The 17,951-nt window shown below is 45.8% G+C and overlaps 1 protein-coding gene across 1 annotated transcript in view; it reads left to right on the forward strand.

The window, feature by feature from the left end:
- Window positions 1-417: 417 nt before the first annotated feature.
- OSMR (oncostatin M receptor) overlaps window positions 418-17,951 on the forward strand; it is a 133,247-nt gene continuing 115,713 nt past the window's right edge. Inside the window, exon 1 of the mRNA XM_090037975.1 lies at window positions 418-438. The gene's annotated coding sequence lies outside the window, so the exon portion shown is untranslated. The remainder of the gene's footprint in view (window positions 439-17,951) is intronic.

A 17,951-nucleotide genomic window follows, 5' to 3' on the forward strand; every position in this document is an offset into this window, starting at 1 on the left:
CTTCTGTGGTGCCACTAATATTGGTCCCTTAGCTTAATGCTTCACAACCAGGTTCAGGCCCAGTTGTTCATATGAAGTTCATGAGAAACCACTCAGGGCCATGAAGTCTGGGTAGCGAGCCAGTGTAGGGGGAGAGACTTCCCAGAGATTTTCATGGGGGTCTACTCAAAGAGCTCTTTGTGCCGTTCATCTCGGACTGTGTTTTCTTTTGCAGTCCTGGGCCCCTGAATTGTGGGTTGGCCTCCTCCATCAGCATTTAAGCTCTCTGCAGCCTCAGCACCCTGTCCTTAGCAGGTTGGGAGGGTAAAGACAGAGCATATTCCTGGAATATGGAACTCGCCCAGGCATTAGCGTGCTCGTCATTTACTCAGATGAGCCTACTGCATGAAGGCAATACTTGAATCCTAGTGACCTTCATGGGACTATTCTAGGCATAAGGTATGTTTTTCTTTTTAAATTTATTTTTAAAATGACAGGTTGTCAACAGACAACAGGAAAAACTAGCTCTATTAGTCTAACTACCTAGTAAACCATTCCTAAGTTAAAGGAGTTAAAAGTTTGCTGCAGTCTATAACCCAAAACTAAGACACTCTTTTTTGAACTGAGAGGTTTTGGGTGGAATTCATGTCTCTCCTAGGTTTTGGGAGGAAACTCATAACTTCTTCAAAGGAACAGCACGGCACCTGTGTACCACCTGGGTATTGGTAGCCAAAAACATCTATGAGCTCAGGTCTTTGAAGCACACATCCACACACACCTACCATGGAATATACACAAAGACAATCACTTGAAAGAGAACCAGAATATTTTGAAATTTACCATAAAATGAAATTTAAATATTGTTGTATTCTAACCACAACCTTTTTAAGCTTTAAAAAGATCTTTATAATAAAAAAAAAAAAACGCTTTCAAAAAGTCATTTCAAAATGAAAAATAAGAACACGTTCTGAAAATGTCAAAGCATTTTATTTTGCTGGGGGAGGGGGAGGGTTAATCTTAAAAAAAACAAAGGTGAATGTGTGTACTGCCCTGTAACTGAAAGAAAGTGTCCTTCTGTTTTCTGTGCACTGCACTTTTATTGTTTTTACCAAAATGTGCTCATTTTCACAAAAATGCTGACCAAATATAATATGTACACAGGAAATGGGCAGGAGCTGTAGTCAAATGGACAGGTGGAATGTGAAACCTGAATAATACATTTTCTGAATGATACCATTGTTTTGGTTCCTCAGGGGACTGGAGCATTAATCACAAAAGACGGGGAGGTGCCTATATACATGCTCCAGGGTGGGGCATGGGGGTATTTTAATTAAAGTGGCTCTCAGGGAGCTGCTCTAATTAAAATGCTGCAATGTTTCATGTATTCAGCACCTCACATTTCCAAATGGCTGTGGGGGTACTTTAACTACAACTCATCAAATGAGCTGTAGTTAAAGCGCCCCGGCTACCATTGTGAAACGTGGGGTATTGATTACAGAAGATGCTGCAGCACAGTGGAGCATTCCAGTTAGATTAAGTCTGCTCCGATGCATTCTAACCAGAATGTGTCAGATCATGTGCATAGGCACCCACGGGTGCTAAACATTTAAATGATCTATTTCCATAGAGTTTGTAGACATTAGGGCTGGAAGGGACCTTGTAAGATCATCGGGTCCAGCCCCTGCCCAAAGGGCAGGAAGTCAGCTAGGGTCAAAGGATCCCAGCAAGATAAGCACCCAAATGTCTCTTAAAGGAGTCCAGAGTAGGTGCTTGCACCACCTCTGGGGGGAGTCTCTTCCAAGCACCGGGGGCTCAGACAGTAAAAAAGTTTTTCCTTATGCCTAAAACAGTCTTGCAGGAGTTTGTAACCACTGGACCTTGTCATCCTTTGGGGTGCTCCGGTGAACAGGCATTCCCCCAGATCCTGATGCACACCCCTTACGTACTTATCGGCTGCCACCAAGTCACCCCGAGCCTGTGCTTCTCCCAGCTGAAAAGTCCCATGGCTTACAGCCTCTCTTCATAAAGCCTATTTTCGTGCCCTCTGATCATGTGTGTGGCTCTCCTCTGCACTCTTTCAAGCTTCCCCACACCCTTCCCAAATTGTGGAGCCCAGCTGTGGCCTCACCAAGGCCGAGTACAGTGGGAGGATGAGTCTTGCTTGAGATGCATCAGTAGATGCAAGCCAGAGTTTTCTTTGCTTTGCTGGCCCTGGTATTGCATTGGTGGCTCACGTTCATCATGTGGTCAGTCATGACCCCAAGTCACTTCGGTCCTGGTGCTAGCGAGTATAGCATTGCTGAGCCTGTAAGTGTGATTTGGGTTACCCCTGCCCCACCCATCCCACCCCAGAGTGGAGCATCTTGTATCTCTCCATAACGAATACCATCAGGTTTTCATCTGCCCAGCTTGCAAGCCTGCATCACCAGCCTATCCTCAAGTGTGAACACTGTTTCCCAAAGTTTGGCATCATCAGTGAACTTAGCCAGTCCACTTCTGACACCAGAGTCCAGATCACTTATAAAGACATTGAAGAGTACAGGTCTGAGAACGGAGCTTTGGGGAACACCACTGGTCACTGAGTGCTATGTTAATTAATACAACTACAGTTCTCTGGGTCCAAGCTCAGAGCCAGTTCCCCAGCCATTAGACTGTAGTGTAGTTGAGGCCGCAGTTGCCCAACCATGAGGACATCATGGGACAACAGGTCAAAGGCTTTTTTAAAGTCCAAATATATTATATCAACCTCTTCCCCACTTCCTCACCTCTTTCCCTCCTCCCTCTTATTTGGAATTCCTGCCTGTGACAACAACATGCTCTGCACACCTCTATGATCCCTTTGTCTTCTGTGATGCCTACAACTCTTCCTATATTTATTTTTAAATGCCTTCAGGGTATAGGCAGGAGAAGGCTGGGGCTAACAGGGCTTAGACCCCCCCAAATGCAGGGCAGTGGGTAGGGGCACAAGGCAGTCCAGCTGCAGGCTCTGAGCAGCTGCAGCAGGGGTGGGAGGGGTGCACACGCAGCAGTGAGGGGCAGGTGCTGGCGCTGCACAGCTAGGGCAGGGCATGGGACAGAGCTGTGAGCAGCTCATCTCGGGGAAGCGGCTCCTGATGCTACACGCACCCTGGGAGGGCAAGTGTGGCAGGTGCCCCTAGATCTGTGCTCAGGGTACGGGCAGGCTACTGCTATGGGCTGGAGCCCGTGGGCGCTGGGCTCCTCCTGGTGGGAGTGCTGGGCTCGGCTGCGCTCAGGGCAGGCAGCAGTGGTGGTGCTGGGAGGAGAGCTATGAGGGGAGGCTGCAGCCATCCCAAAATTCACTGTAGCCTCCACCTAGCACTGCCACTGCCCACCCTGAGCACAGCATATCCGAGCTGAGAAGAGCCTGGTGCCACCTCTCAGCCCAAGCCCACAGTGGCAGCCTGTCCTTGTCCTGTGCACAGATCCAGGGCACATGTGCCCCATGCCCTCCTGGCGTGCATGCTGTAGCAGGAGCTCCCCACCTCCCCCAATGCCAGGCTCTCCTCAGATGTCCTGCCCCTACCCCAGCTTCTGTCTATATACCTCTGAACACGTGTATAGGCAGAAGGACTGTGCGAAGCTTCAGAGGCTGATTCAATTCGGCTGAGATTCAGCCACTGAATCTCTGAATCCAAATAGAATCAGGAGACCCTTTCATCTCTCCAAATCAATTCGGAGAGATTCAATGATTTGGACATAGGCACAGCTTTAAATGTTTTTTTCTATATACATCAAGGTACAAGACAGCTTGTGAATGCTGAGATGGTGGGGTAAATGGAGCGTCCAAAGGGAGCACAGGGGAGAGGGGGGTCCCCAGCATGCTCAGAGGTAGACCCAGAAGTAGACCAGAAGCCCTTCTGGTCCACTTCTGGGCCCACTGTGGAGCATGCGAGGGAGCATCTCCCTACCCCCTGGCTCAGCAACTGGTGCCTCCTAGGTCTGGGAAGGGCCACCTGGGGTCCACCCATGGCATATTGCCAAGCCGGGGGGCTGCAGGGGGCGGGGAGTCCCCTGCACATTCAGCAGTGGATCCAGAAGTACTTCCAGTCTACTTCCAGGTCTGCTGCTGAGCACATGTCCCCCCACCATGCTCCTGTGGGATGCTCCATCTACCCCACCATGGCAGCATTCACAAGCTGCCCTGGTACCTCGAGGTATGTAGAAAAAACATTTAAAGCTATGTCTATGGCTGAATCACTGATTCTCCGAATCAGCATCAAATCTTCAAATTCAGCTTTGGCCGAATTGAAATCAGGACAGTGATCCGAATCAATTAACTGAATCACTGCCCTTGATATAGGATTCATCTGAATTGAATACAGCCCATTTTGCATACCCCTAATAGGCAGCCCATATTTGTGCATGCAATTATTATGTCCCAACTGTAGGACTTCATGTTTGTTCTCGTTAAAATCCAACTGATTGAGTGTGTACCATTTTTCCAGTCTCTCTCCAGGTCACTCTGGATCCTAGCTCTATTCTCCAGAGTGTCTGCAACTCTGCCCAACTTGGTGTTTTCCACAAATTTGCTAAGTGTGCACTCAATCCCATCATCCAAATAATTAACAAAGGTAGTAAACAATACCAGATCCATGGCAGACCACTGGAAAACTCTTTTGATACCTCCTCCCGATTAGACACCGAGTCATTGATAACTACTCGTTGAGCACAATGACCAAGCAAGTTAGTTGTCCACCTTATAGTACAGTAAAAGCTCTGTTATCCAGCATCCCCCAGGAATAGGGGATGCCAGATAACAAAATATGCTAGTTGAGTGGCCCGGGCCACCGCCTCTCCTGCTCCTGCTGGCCCTCCTGCAGGCCCCGCAGGACAGGGAGGTGGGCCCAGCACAGCCCTGCCCCCAGGCTGTGGGGGTTCAGCAGCGCAGGCTGCTTTGTCCTGGGCCATGGGGGCTCAGAGAAACAGGAAGTGCCACGGTGGGCACTTCCGGTTTCACTTCATTTTACAAGCCAGCATACCAGGTTGCCAGCTTAGCAGATGCCAGTTACCAGAACTTTTACTGTACTTTCATTTAGTCTTCCCAAATCTTAATGTGGCTACTCACCAGCCAGTTCTTTTTAGATGCGCTCTAGTGTAACCACCACTCCCCTCCATCCTATCACCACCACCACTCCCCTCCATCCTATCAGCATGAACAGGAAACATAATTGCTCCTACTGATACCCTAGTGCCCATATTTGTCATCCAGTCAAGTAAATAGTTAGTCAAACACACAGATAGGTCTCTTTTCTGCCCTTGCTTCTGTATAGCAGTGACTAACACCAGGGCCTGATTGTAACTGGTATTGTTAGCACCACTGCCCACCAGATAGTGCTTAGGGATTGTTGAAGTACAATTAACCTTTAAATGGAATGTGAAAAACAAATGCAGACAACTCAATGTCCTAACATCGAAGTTTAACTTTATTAGTATAACAAGTATTATCTTAACAGTTTCTACATTCAGAGGGGCAAAAACATTCAGTACAATGATCTCACCCAATCCCAGATATTAATTGGCTCAACAGAAAAGGCAGGCCACACAGTTCCTGAAAGCAAAGGGTGTGTCATTGGCTGGGATGGTCCAGCCAGGTGTTGAAGGCTGGATTTATGACAACGGCAATGACCACACACAACTTTCTTGCTGCCCTCTTTTATGCTTTCCTTCAACTTCACTCCTTTGATGACTCTTTGTTTTCAGATTGGTCTCTCTGAGGTCGGCATACTGTCCATATTTTATCCTGTCAGCACATTCTTTTGTTCAACAGACCCATCACAAGCACACCTCTTAATTTGACCTATTTCAAATTGACTGACTTTGGGCATTGTCCGTTGGTCTCCCTTATCACCTTTCATTAACATATCCAATCATTTCATCCCTTTGATTCAGCAGGTTAGTGCCAAGTTCAGTTAAACTTGAGCTGGTAACAAAACTATTACTATGTTATGTTAGAAAAACTCACTGTGACAGGAAAAGAAACATCACATGACCAAACTTAAGGCCATATGCTGCTTGCAAGAGGCAAGGCCAGCTGATATTGCAGACACCAGCAAAATGAAAAATACAGATAATAATGAGGCTATACAGAACTTAAATTATGATTAAATAAAGGTGAATATAAAAGAAAACTTTAAACAATACTGTAATTCACCACTCTGTAAATAGGTGCAATTTTAAAGCATAAAATATGACAAGCTACCTTAACAGTATCTTTAGGCTTTAAATATTAAAATAATGATAGTTCTACATAGAAATATAGAACTGGAATGGACCACCTAGCTCAGTGAACCCAGTCATCTGCAAGTGCAGACAGCAAGATAATAGATGCTAAGACTAAAATGGCTCATAAGAACCTTGTACTCGGCCTTGGTGAGGCCGCAGCTGGAGTACTGCGTCCAGTTTTGGGCTCCACAATTCAAAAAGGATGTGGAGAAGCTTGAGAGAGTCCAGAGGAGAGCCACACGCATGATCAGAGGTCAGGAAAACAGATCTTACGATGACAGGCTGAGAGCCACGGGACTCTTTAGCCTGGAAAAGCGCAGGCTCAGGAGTGATCTGATGGCCACCTATAAGTTTATCCCCACCAGGATCTGGGGGAACATCTGTTCACCAGAGCGCCCCAAGGGATGACGAGGTCGAACGGTCACAAACTCCTGCAAGACCGTTTCAGGCTGGACATAAGGAAGAATTTCTTTACTGTCTGAGCCCCCAAGGTCTGGAACAGTCTGCCATTGGAGGTGGTTCAAGCACCTACATTGAACACCTTCAAGAGTAAATTGGATGCTTATCTTGCTGGGATCCTATGACCCCAGCGGACTTCCTGCCCTTTGGGCAGGGGGCTGGACTCGATGATCTCCCGAGGTCCCTTCCAGCCCTAATGTCTATGAAATCTATGAAATCTATGAAACCTCCATTCCAGCCCTTCCCACACAATGAAAGCCACAAAGCACTCCTCAAGGTAAACTTAAGTACAAAAAAAAAAAAAAAGACTTCAAAAATTACAGTGTGCTACAGGAACAGAGCAGGAGAGGCCAAGGAAGCCACCAATACCTGGGGCCCCTGAAAAAGCAGGGTATTTCTTAAGTGAAATGTGGCCAGATGATCCGTGGAAGCAGACCACATTCAATGCTACTGAGGCTAAAAAAATTCCATATAAACAAAACCCTTCACAATGGCCCTTGCCAGTCTGAAAATTCTTACCTGACCCCAAACCTGGTGAGTAATTTATCTCTGAACCTCTGAGCAAGATAGGTCAGGCAGCTGAGAAGCTCCAAGTACCACTTAAGTCACCAGAGCACCCCAGCAATTAGCCATAGCTAATCTTCAAGGCTCTGAAAGAGACAAGAAACAAAGACATGCAAAGAAAATTAAAAAAGGTTGATTGATATGCTTCCAAAGGAAAAAGCATTCTTTCCGTCACCTACACACCCATCAAAAGACTGAAGCACAGAAACAATGGGCTTAGTACAATATAATTGTATTAAACGCAGTGTAATAAGTATGTAAACCTACTGAAAGCTCATGAGGAAGGAGGATGAACAGGTGAAGGCAACCTAACCCAGAAAGGGATGTTAGATGTCTCACCCAGCCTTCCTTCTTTGTACCCACAAACCTTCTAATTCCCTATAACCTAAATCAATACATACCCTTGAAAAAACAACAAGCTTGCATCAGGAACCCTAACCTATTGCAAGCCTGCCATCTCTATGGCAAAAACTGCTCCAGTGCTCAAACTTCCCTTACCACCAGGGCTAGGGACAGAAATTACACATAAACCAGTAATAGTGATCAGAAACTTGTTTGAACCTGTAACAGAACAGAAGTGCAGTACACATAAACCAGTTTCAAACTGGCCAAAACTTGTTTAAGATAAACCTGGTTGAATGTAGTATCAGACTTAACTGATTTAGGTCAAACCAGTTTATGGAGCATCTGTTCCAGACCCCTTCCTGGTTCAAGTTAAAACGGCATCCTAGCATGTTTGTAGCCCTGGACTGGGCTGTGCTGTCTGCTCCAGAGAGCAGGGCTGGCCCTTCCCCTTTGCTTCCTAGCCAGAGCAGCGAGGGGTGGCAGACAATGGGGTGGGGTGGGTAACCTGGCTGGCACAGCCCAGTCTGCCTGGTGGGGGTGGAGCAGCCCCTGCCAGACTTTTCCCCACTGGAGTGGAGGGCGTGGCAGTGTGGGCCAGCAGGCTCAGGGGGAGAGGAGGAAATTAAACTGCTATCTCCCCTCTTGGGCATGGGCATAGGGACCCCAGCCAGGGTCTTCCCAGCTTTCTGCCCTGTTGGCAACTTGCATAGTGGGGAGCATGACCAGAGCTGGCCCAGCTGGTCTACCAGTGCCCATGCCCAAAAGGGGAGGCAGCAGATTTTCATACCCTCCCTTCCCCCACTTCACCTGAGGTACTGCCCTGGCCAGTCTGGCCATGCCCCCTCCCCCTCCCAGGGACAAACCTAGCAAGAGCTGCTTCCCCATTCCCCCTCCCCTTCCAGGCATATAGTCATAGTCAGCCTGCAGAGGCCTGGCCATGCCCCCCCCACCCACACCGCCCTCAGTTCAGCTTCCCTCCAGCCTGAAGGGAAGGGAGGGCTTGTTCTAGCACCCCTCAGGCCTGAGCCACTGCAGACATGTGACTGTGTTTCTGGAATCAAAAGTGAATGTCTATCCATTTTTAAATCAAGTCAGGCTCGGGCTTTTTGGACATCTGTACTTAGCCCAGGAACCTGTCTCTCCTTGTAAGTTTCAACTTCTTCCAGCTCCTGCCCCTGCCATCAAAATCTAGAAGCCATCAGATACCTTCAAACTATATGAACAACCCACTGGTGATCAAATTCCTTTCAATTCCCTCTTAGATATACCAAATAAGTGAACACCAGAAACTGAAACCTTGCATCACAAACTTTAAATTGCTGACTCCCATGACCCCTTCCCCTAACCAACTGTCCCTTCTATCCCTAGCATGCAGCTTATTATAAAGATTAGGTTCTATCCCCCAGTACCTAGTTTGGAAGCTCATCCCTGAATTTTACTCTCTCTCATTCAAATAAATTTATTCTGATTTCTGGTCTAAATTAAATTTAAAATGAATCTACATCCATTTAATATTGTAAAAAATGTTATCCTTTAACTTAAATCTATCATTCCCCCGCCCCCACACACACACTTTTTAAAATATAGGCGCTAATTTTTTAAATGGCCAATCACTTAGGAGCACAGCAAATGGACAGATTCATTGAGTGTGCTTGCTGCTGGACGTGCCAATTTTTTCATCTTTCTGGAATGGAGATTATCCAGCTTTCTGTCTACGTTTCCCTCCCCTGCATTTACTGCTCCCCACTCCTATCTGGCCGTGCCCCTGGCCAGCTGGCCACTGGAACTGCGATGGGGGAGCAACCATGATGGGGCCGGAGCCCCTTCCCGATGGGGGGACATGCACTGCAGGGTGAGGAAAGCAGCTGCAGTGGTGGCACTGGGAGGGGTGAGGTTCTGGCCCCCTCTGGGCTCTGGTGCTACTGCATGAAGCCTACCACAGCTCTGCCTGCACCACTGCAGGGACCCCACTGGGAAGGGGCTCATGCTCCTGGACATTATGATGGGCTGCTGCCCCTGCCAAGGCCCTGCCTCCTTCCACTGCAGTGGCCCAATGGAGGGCCCCTTGAGAGGTGGGGCAGGAATGGGGTTATTCCCTCCCTCCCTCTGTTGTCCCACATAGGGGACAACAGAGGCCTATTCTGCCACAGGGAGTGAGCACAGTGGTGATGGGGGGTGGGGGGAAGAAGGCAGATCCAGTTGCCAGTGGGGTAGAGGGGAGACTAACTCCCCTTCCCACCCTCCTCTGACTCAGGGGCCATAGTGCCAGCTGCTGCAGCAGGTGGGGGAGCAACTGGCAGTCCTGGCAGTGGGACAGGGAGGTGAGGGGGGAATTATACCCTTCCCTGGCGAGACCCCTGGCCCTGCCTGTCTCTGCTCTGGCTGGGGAGTAGGGTGGCAAAGCCATCCCAGCTGGGCTGTAGCAGAGAGCCAAGCCCAGAGAGCATGCTGGGATGCTGGGGGAGTCTGGTTTAATTTAAACCACAAAGGGGCCTTGGACAGACAATGTATAAAACGGTTTGAGCCAAATCAGTTAAGTCTGATACTACATTCAACCAGGGTTATCTCAAACCAGCTTCAGTCATTTTGAAACTGGTTTATGTGCACTGAACATCTGTTCTGTTACAAGTTTAAACCAGTTTCTGATCACTTAACCCCATTTGTGTGTAATGTCTGCCCCAGCCTGAAGAGAAAATTTGCAATCTCTACCTTATTCTCAGATTATAAAGCACCCCCCCGTCCCCATCCTCTTCAATTTAATTTTCTTTGTAAAAACCAAGTCAACTAGACTTCTAACAATTTTCACTTAATTTTTGCACTTTCTGACCTCAGGGGCATAGCTCCTTCCTGATCAATCCCTTTTTCCATTCCTTGTCAGTTCTCTGCTTAATACCTTCATCCTTGGAGACCTGTAGCTCTTTCCTATCTTTTTTCTTTCTTGCTTGTTTGCTTGGCATGCAAGACCCAGATAATATTGACTTAGCTAATGCCAGGCCCCTTCCCCCTTCAAATCCTCAAGCCCATAAAGTCCAGTCAGTTCACTAGTTAGCTTCCTTAGTCTTGTCAAGCTTGTTTTTCTGAAATCCAAAAACCTTAACTGAAGAGCTCTGCTTGTGTATCCCCCCATTTAAAATGAATACAATCAATGCTTGATCGCTTGGTCCCACGTTTTCTGAGTGCTGTTTGTCAGAAAACACTCCAGTTTGCACTTATGTGTAAAGCAGATACATGGGACAATAGTAATTGATTAAAAACAGAAACACAATTTTTTCATGAAACAAATATCAATGAAAAATGGCTGTTCAACAAAATTCAGTTGATATTTTCCTGTCTTTACCACTCCCCAAACTGATCTGTGCAACGAACTAGAAAATTTTAACAAAAAGTGGCATATAAGGGCTGGAAAATTTTCAGTTTCAATTTTTCATTAAAAATTGTTGCAAATTGTATAGGGAAAAAAGAACCATTTTCTATGAGAAAACTTTTAAGACTGATAAAGAAGCATTTCCACCACAAATAGAAGTCACAAGATAGGAGTCAGAAACTCCATACCAGAGTTGTGCATGCGAAATGGCAGACTGGGAACATTTTTCATTTATTTTGTAGTATTGGATTCCCCTCCAACTGAATCCCCTGAACACAAACTGTAGTATGGGAGCAGCTGTCTGAGAATTGGCACAATAGCCAACATTGTCTCAGCAGGGGCTGCTGTGAAACTGACTGGTTTCCAGCGGAGATTTTTTGGGAAACTATGTGCAACTATGGGAAAAAAACAATCAAGTGAGAAAGATCTGTGTGGAGAATGCATTGTAAGTTAAGTGACTGGGAAGAGATGTGTATTTGCACACAATGGCTCTTCCCCACAAACACAATGCAGCCCCTTTGCATTCTCATTTGTCAATAAACAGTCAAGGTATTCCCCCCTCCCCCCCGGTCACAGCGAGAGGTTACATATGCATGCATTTCTCTTCTTTAAAATTATCTTATTGCTTTCCAGTAAATTACAGGAAGCATAATTCTGTCCTTTAAAAGGGAAAACGGAAATGAATTTCTTGTCAACAAATGATACTAGGGCTCCCATTAATCTACTTTTCTTTGCGCTAAGAAGTACTGGAGTTCAAATAATCTGTGACCTTCTGCAATAGCTAATAACTTGGCTTCTTAAGAGCTAGGGGAAAAAAATCAGGGTTTTTACTGGAAAAAATCAATGTAACCCTTCCCATAAGTTGTTGCTTCTGTTCATGCTACACTTTGTATGCAAAGACTCACAGCATATTTAGCTAATGCTCTATGAAACATGAAGTACAATAGAAGTGCTTGTGATGGCTACTGCTGAAAGAAAAGGCCGTTCTGTTTTTCATATGCGGCATTTTGAAATAAGAAGTTTTCCTGCCAGTGGTATGGGAACTGCCAGTGTTGGGTCAGTTCAGTTACAGGACATTACAATACATCTTTGCTTGGGAAAACTTTATAATTTTATTGTTAAACTGAAATAAGTCATCTAGGCTGAAAAGTACATGCATTACATGTGTGTAATTTAAGAAGATTTTGTTCATGGATTGGTAATTTAGGACTTGACTTTACAAAGCTTTAATCATGAGAATGGTCTCTGACCTCAGTAGGATTACATTCCTACTGCCCTGGGATTATCCTACAAGCATCAGGGTTGCTAAATGAATAAAGATTTGCAGAACTGGACCCAAGGCAACCATCTCCACCAACACTCATATTTTCTAGCTGCCTTTGCCAGCCGGCACACAAAAGTAACTTATACTTAATACACAGTAGTAGCAATCCTTCGTGTGTATGTGCACACAACTGCAGTCAGCAATAAGCCAGCCCTTACGATTTTCTGACCCTTTTCTCTTTCCAAATCCTTATAAGCCCAGGTTCTCTTTGAGCTTGTCTATACCACATCAGTGGCAGGTCTTGGGGACGCTGCGGCTGAGCACATGCAACCCACCTGAACCCACTGATATGCTCCAAATGATTAATGAGTCAGGCTGCTCCCAGCTCCCATTCTCCGAAGACCAAGAGCCTGAGAGTGGACACTGAGGACTAGCCTGGAGCTTTCTAAACTCTAGGGCATCCGTGGACTCAGTTGGGCAGAGCATGCTCCGTCATGGGTTCCAAGGAAATGTAGACAGGCCCTTCTTTGCTCTGTTGTGCCCAGCCCCCACCCGTACGGCTCTGCCCCAGTAATTTACTGCTTGGATTGTGTAGATAACATTATAGATGTTCTTAACTTGCACAGTGACCTGATCCACCCACTAATCATAGCTCCTAAAGTTTCCTTTTTTAAAACCATACCAGCACAACTTTGGTTTCAATAACCTCTGCCACATACCTGGTGTAGCTAGTAAATTGTTGATTTCAATGCAAACTCCAACATCGAACATGCAAACTCCAACATCTTCATACACTGTATTTCTTTCAAACATTTTCCATTCCACATATCTAAGTTCATATGTCCACTTATATGCTTGAGAACTAGACATTTCCTTGTTTTATTCCATTCATATTAGGCTACCCACATGCTTCTATAAATGATTTTTAATTACAGCAATTTTCTTCCCGTCAAGTTAGTTCCACATTAAAAATTAGAAAAATACTGAAAATGAGCTTTAAAATATGGGGAAATAAATGGTCCTTTTATTACCTAAAAAGCATTAGGGTGTCTCCAAGGTACTGCAAATAAAATAATTTATGGTAAATGAGATTATTATTGCTGGGAAAAAGGACCACTTAATGCCAGTTTTCCATGGGAAAAACCAAAGGAGAGCAATCGAATGGGGGTGCTCAAAAACATAAAACACAGATACTTAACAATCTTAAAGGGCACAGGGTAGGGAGTGGAACATATATGCTGAGGTAGCAATGTTCAGTTTTTCAAAAAGATTACAAGCTCTTTCTGTTTATTCTTATCTTAGGGAGAGAGTCAGAGTATCCAGAACACAAGATAAGACCCTATTTCACCACTGTGTTATTCCAGTTTTACACTGTGTTACTCAAAGGAGTTATGCCACCATGAACATGGAATAATTCAGTGCTGAATCAGCCCCAGATACATGCAACAGAAACAAAAATGTTCAGTGTAGGAAATAGGCAGATAAGGTTCTTTTGGTAAATCTGATATCTTTTATTAGACTAACTAAATAGTTGGATTCCTACCTGGGAACTCATGTTTTGAGCATCAGGGAATTCAGTCAGTGAATCTGGTGTCATTGCTCTGCATCAGTAGTCACATCAGAGGTAGATTTGGCCCTATGTGGTGTTACATCAATAATAAATTACTGCCTCTAGTTGCAAAAAGAGTGTAGCTACAAAATTAAGTCCCATGCTCAGCTCTATTGTTGCATAAATAACAAATCGTTAAAAAATTAAAAAGAGTAATTCAGGGAACACAAGATAGAAATGCATAATACTCAGAGACTGACATTGTTCCAGATACTGAACCCTCTAATTTTTTCACTATTGTCAAATGATAAAATAGCTTTGCTGGCCAGGAGAATAGCAACGGAAGATCAGTAGTGCACCTGTACCTGTGCTCGAAGGATTTGGACAATAAGAGCCATATCCTGTTGTCATGCTCTATTCAGGTGAGTCTTAAGAGCACAAGTGAACTCCCTCACCATAGTGATTAGTTCTGGAACTAACATGCTAGACTGTTACTGAGTGAATCAGGATATGAAATCGCTAGTCAAGCTAATCATCAGGTTGTCGTGTGTGTGCATGCGTGCGTATGTGTGCGCACTAGATCTGGGAGCAAACTATCTGCAGCATTGAACTAGCGCTTGTTTTACTCATTCTTATCCTATGCTTTCCGTGCTAAATTGGGTTCTGATCCTGCAATGAGATAAGACAGGAGTGTTGAAGTTGCAGCTCACAGATCAGATTAGCTCATTGAGCCATGTCATGCAGCCCATGGGGCTGGTGGAGGAGCTGGGAATTTGGAGCCAGGGCCTGCTGCTTAAATACACATTGCGGTGGCAAGCGAGTCAGCCTCCTCTACCACCACTCACCCTACTGCTCCCAGATGTACATTTATGACTCACCCCACCATTCACTCTGGCACAGAATTGGCATCTCATCTTTGAAGGGGCCTGTAGTACAGATCTAGCTCAGGGTGGAGGGGAGAAAAGGGTGGGGGAGGGGCTTGGGGTGATTTTGATACCACTAAGTTCATGGCAATTAGTGTCTGTTTTGTATTTTTCATTACAAGACTAGTGACTTGGCTAATGAGTCATTATGGGTTATATGGAAAGAACATATGCTGTTAACATCAGCATTAATGTGAGGTGCTACATTTTCTCTAGAACTACTTCTAGTTCTAGTAGGAGATCCCACTATGAAGAACTTCGTATTTTCAATGTGCAGTGTACACATTAACTGATTAGCAAATGTTAATGACAACAAAGCTGAAAAATGGAAAGATTTAAGTATGAATACTAGCCAGCTAATTAGGGTATGCAATGCAATGTCATCCAGAGATACTCAAGTTAGTGCTAAACAAGCTAGCTTGGGTATGGGAAGCAGTATAAACATGTTCATGTTGTGCTCTGCTAGACCTGAGGCAGGTGTGGCCAATTTGTGACAAGTGCCATGAGTAGCACAAGCAACTTCTGGCAGATGGGGCAGGGAGCAAAAAGCAGAGCAGCAGATGGGGCAAGGAGCAGGGAGCACAGTTCAGGGAGCAGAAAGCAGAGCAGCAGAGCAGACAGGGGAAGGGGACTGGAGTGGCACTTGGGCTTAATTTGTGGCACACCTGTCAATGCTGGCCCTACTGAGCTAAGGTCTAGCCTAAACTACACCTGGTCTAAACTACATAGAGTTCCCATGTAACTACGACAGCAAACCTCCTCAAGTGGATATGGTTGCTGTTGTTCAGGGAGATGTTGTCTTGATGCCAAGCAGAAAAACCCCTCTTGCTGATATATAGCACAACCATTAGGAGGTTCTGCCAACATAGCAGTGCTGGCATTGCCATAGTGGCAGCAGTTCCACAATGCAAACTATTTCTAAACTAGCCCGGGTAAGGGAGGGGATGTTAGCCTGGTCTGAACGCTGCTCTAGTGTAGCTGTTCTTCTGCTGGTACCTGAGCTAGCTTTTGCAGGGCTAGTTTAGGTGTTTCTCTGTGGCACTCCACTATGCCAAGTGAAGATGCCGTAAATGGCCTGATTGAACTCAATGAATAGTGCATGTGTGAGCTGTTTTGAAAGCCAGGCCTCTTTTTAGGTGCCCAAATATAGATTTCAATGCCTAAAGACAGGGTGGGATGTAACTCTATGTTATTATATAGTTATTAGATAATAATTATAACAACAGTTTTGACTAATGAGGCCACATTTTAAAGGCATGTAGCGCCTAATTCCGTCTGACTGTAAATGTTAAAATCAAGGGGTGTTAGAAAATCCATCCCTCAGTGACTTGCCAAAGGCCATGCAAGTCTGGGTCAAAGCCAGAATTAGACTCTGTTTCTTATCATCAAATGTGTGAAAGAGAAAACAGTTAAGCACATTCCTTTTTTATAAGCATTTTCATAACTACAGGCAGTGCCCTGGGCCAAATTCTGATTTCAGAGTGACAAGAGAAACTCTACTGAGGTACCTCTGGGTCAGAAGTACCACTGATGTGAGATACATGTGTATCTGCCATCAGAGTCTGGACTCATGTCATTAGCATATCACCTCACATAAATTATTAAATGAACAAGCAGTAAGTTATTGATAAATTAAAAAGTACCATATTTATTCCGAAGACCTGGTATTTAGCTTCCCTGGATGCATTTCAGGTAAAAGAGATCTGATAAAAGCTGTGGGAACACCCATGCCATTAATAAATAATGAGGAATTGCTTTCTGCTCTTGATTGTACAGCAAAGAAGCAAATCAAGCTAGCAGCTAGAAAGAAAGCATACCACTTAGCAGTGGAAGGAGAAGGCAAGGTTGATCAGAAAGACTGAAGACTATAAATAAATTAACAGAATCTGCCAGAGGAAGGCCCTAGGAGCCAAAGTCCTGCTGTGACATCAGGGAGAGTTTGCAGCTGACTTGGTGGGAGCGGGTGCTGATACTGCTGGACAGTTAGCGTGTGAACTGCTTGTTCTTTACGTCTCCAAGTTCAGAGTAATTTTGCCCGCACCTTCCTGATCAGAAAAAGTAAGTCCTGCTTGCAAACAAATTGTGGTGAATTTGAATTTTAAGAGCTTGTCCAAGATATCTCTCTCTGTGCAGTTGCTCCTATGAACTGTATGACCCAAGAAATCCCTTTCTTTCTCAGGTAATTCTTCAAGACATAAAAGGAAAAAGAATGGGTGACACTTAAGGCACTTCTACACAACTGATTAATTGTGCAATTACAGGTTTCCCTTGCTTTATGCTGCACATGTGTTTCTGGAAAACAGCACATAACTTGAAGTCACATAAAGGAACCCACTTTCTCCTGCAACATAACAAATAGGGTTACATCCCAAGACCTCAACTGTACTGACCCCCAGGCCCATTTCTATCACATTTACAAGACAATTTTGGTACTCAGCAACAGCACTGCTGCCGGGCGGGTTCATGGCTCACAGCTCCCTGGGCGCCACGCTGACAGAACCGGACCAGGCCTGGCTACAGGGGCCGGCGCTGTGGAGGAGCTGCGCGTGGGGCTGTCCCTGGGCCGGGGACTTCACAGAGGTGCTGCCCTCATGCCACCCCTCACGTGTGGCACTGGCACAGGGTTGGGGAGAGGGCGAGGGGGGCGAGTCCATCCCTGGCCACAAGCCCCTGCTGCAGCCCGCACTGTCCGCCACTGCCACGCCAGCAAAGGGACCTCCCCCTGCCAGTGCCACATGTGAGGGGTGGTATGTGGGCAGCACCACTATAAAGGCCCCAGCCCAGGGACAGCCCTGTGCCCGGCTCCTCCACAGCACCAGCCCCTGGGTGTGGGGTGCAGCACATGGTACCACTACCTGGCCTATGGTGTCACTCCCACAATGCACTGCACAAAGCAGCTGGCTGTGGGCTGCCACCACACTGATCCCATAAGAATGAATTTCCCTTTCATATAACAACTTCTTGGTATAAAAAGGGTCATCGCATAAGAGCAAATTCTCACATACAGAACCCACATAAAGCGAGAGAAGCCTGTACCTTAAGACCAGCTACATGGGCAAAGTACCTATCACATAATAAAAAGATCCAACCAGCTATAAAATTAGACCTCTGAAATATGTACTTATTTCATAGCTGGCTGATACTGAGCTTTAATTTGTGTGTGTAGCTTCATGTGCCACTAGGACTGGGAGATCACAGCAGCTGCATCTCCCAGGCACGCAGGTGCATGAGGTGCCCCCTTGGCTGGGAGCCCCAGAGCTG

The sequence above is a fragment of the Crocodylus siamensis genome, chromosome 3 (genome assembly GCF_052110815.1).
Source record: "Crocodylus siamensis isolate JL-2025a chromosome 3, ASM5211081v1, whole genome shotgun sequence".
In the NCBI taxonomy this organism is placed as follows: Eukaryota; Metazoa; Chordata; order Crocodylia; family Crocodylidae; genus Crocodylus; species Crocodylus siamensis.